Here is a 2,081-nt window from a genome sequence, read left to right as displayed (position 1 = left end):
ACCTTGATTTCAACCTGCTGAAACCCTGAGCCGAGGACTCACCTAATCCATACCCAGAACCCTGAACCATGGAATCTGAGATAATACACGTGTTGGTCTAAGCTACTCAACTTGTGATAATTTCTATACAGCAATTGAAAACAAATCAGTGAGTTCTATATGTCGCCAATGCTTCAGTCTTTTAAAAAGATACTTTTAAAAAGAACTATCTTGTGTATATCTACTTACTTCGACCTATGGAATTTTAGCAAATGTGTCACAAAGAGTGTACACTTTCTTGAAAGAAGATGTACACTTTCTCCTAATCCTTTGTATGATTGAGTTACTCGCTCTGTGTTTCTGCTGGACTTGAGACCATGTCCATGGCAGGCTAATTAAAGGAGATAAATTTGGAGGAAACCAAGTTTTCCCACATCCCAGCTGAGGTCATCCTAGATCAGCCAGTAGGTGGCCAATTCCAGGACATATGAGGAACTACAACTTAGACTAGAAACTTCGAAGCAATCCCAGCCTAAATGGTTGACCCACAGTGACCTAAAAAATGCTTACTGTTTTGGAGGTGGTTTGTTACACAGCAGAATTGTAGCAGGAAATTACACATCAATAAATAAAATGCATAGCATAACCTAGTTGAAGGATACATCTCCCACCCTATGTTTTATTTTTAGGCACTTGGCATTTCTCACAAAATATTATAGACTTTACAGGCTTGTGAGCCACTCTGGTGCATGGTTTATGGACATGACAGGTCTGAGTTCTGTTTAGAAACACCTTATGGCCATGTGGGCACCAGTGTGACTACGTGCAAGGCAAGGTCCCCACACGGAGCTGCCAGAGCTCCAGGTGCAGGAGGCGGTGGACTCCGTGGTGAAGAGTCTGGAGGGCAAGAACATCTGGAAGATGCAGGGCCTCATGTTCCGGTGCAGTGCCAGCTGCTGCAACAACAGCCAGGCCTCCATGCAGCAGGTGCTCCAGTGCACTGAGGGCCGCCACATGCCTCTGGCTCAAGCCCAGGCCCTGATGAGCAGCAAGTTCAAGAAGTTCCAGGGCCGCCTGGCTAGGTGCACCACGCTTTGCAACAGCAAAGCCAATGAGTCAATAGATGCTGGGAGTAGAGCTCCAGGTGACGTGGCAACTGGAGAGTTGTGTGACCCAGTGTGTGGATGACCACAGGAACCTCATTTCACCCATGACCAAGAAGATGAAGGAGTCTCTGTCATCCATTTAAAAATAGAAGTTTTTGCCATTGGCCATCGTGGCCGAGGGCAGGAATCTATTTAAAAAGAAGAATGAGAATTTGGGTCTTTTAAGCAAAGTTTATGCATGAAGAAATTAAGGATGGCAGCAAGTTCAAGGCATATGTCACTTGCCTCCGGACACTGGTTCCTTTATATTTTAATTCTAGAAAATGAAGTGGAAAAACTGGTGCTAAAAGTTGAGTCAGAGAGTTTTTGACAGCCTAAATTTCTAGTGGCGAGTGCTTATCCTCCCTTGTACGAGCCAGCACCTTCTGAGGTACCAGATTCCTCTTAGTACACAGGTGCCAACAGGTTCCTCTAACCTGTCAATGATCCAGCAGGGTGTGAGGAGAACTGTTTGTTTGTTGCCAACCTCCTGTTTACCAGAAGCCTCACACCATTTTCCATAAGCTGTAAAACAAAATCCAGGAAGTCATTAATTTAAAAAGGAAAAAACGTTTCTGGGTCTTTTGTTTTGTTTGGTTTTGTCTTATAGACAAGGACATGAAGTTAATTTAAGATGTGGAGTTTGGAGTGGTAGTTTGGATAAGAACTTTGAAAGATTCTTTTGGATATCCGTTTCTGGCCATCAACATATGGATGTGCATTTCTTAAAATTCTCACACATTACATCTTTCAGCCTGGAGCCGTCCAAAAACATGATGTCACACTGGGTATGGGAAGCAGACCTTCCCTCTCACTGGCTCCCGTGATGGTCCCTCAGGCTGTCTGCAGCAGAGAGACAGGACAATTGTGCAGTGACACTCTCCCTTGAAGGGAAAGGGCCTTTTGTTGTGCTATATTACCAGTATCCAGGAATGAACAGTCAAAGAGGAACTGTTG

General features: G+C 44.4%; 1 pseudogene across 1 annotated transcript; it reads left to right on the top strand.

Annotated features, from left to right (window-relative positions):
* Window positions 1-849: 849 nt before the first annotated feature.
* LOC308510373 (protein FAM136A-like) lies at window positions 850-1,228 on the top strand (annotated as a pseudogene). Its single transcript has one exon. The product of its transcript is annotated as a protein FAM136A-like (transcript).
* Window positions 1,229-2,081: the final 853 nt, after the last annotated feature.

Source organism: Rhinolophus hipposideros, assembly GCF_964194185.1.
Source record: "Rhinolophus hipposideros genome assembly, chromosome: 18".
Taxonomy (NCBI): domain Eukaryota; kingdom Metazoa; phylum Chordata; class Mammalia; order Chiroptera; family Rhinolophidae; genus Rhinolophus; species Rhinolophus hipposideros.
Note: the sequence above shows the minus strand (reverse complement) of the source record. Positions and strands in the feature narration are given on the sequence as shown.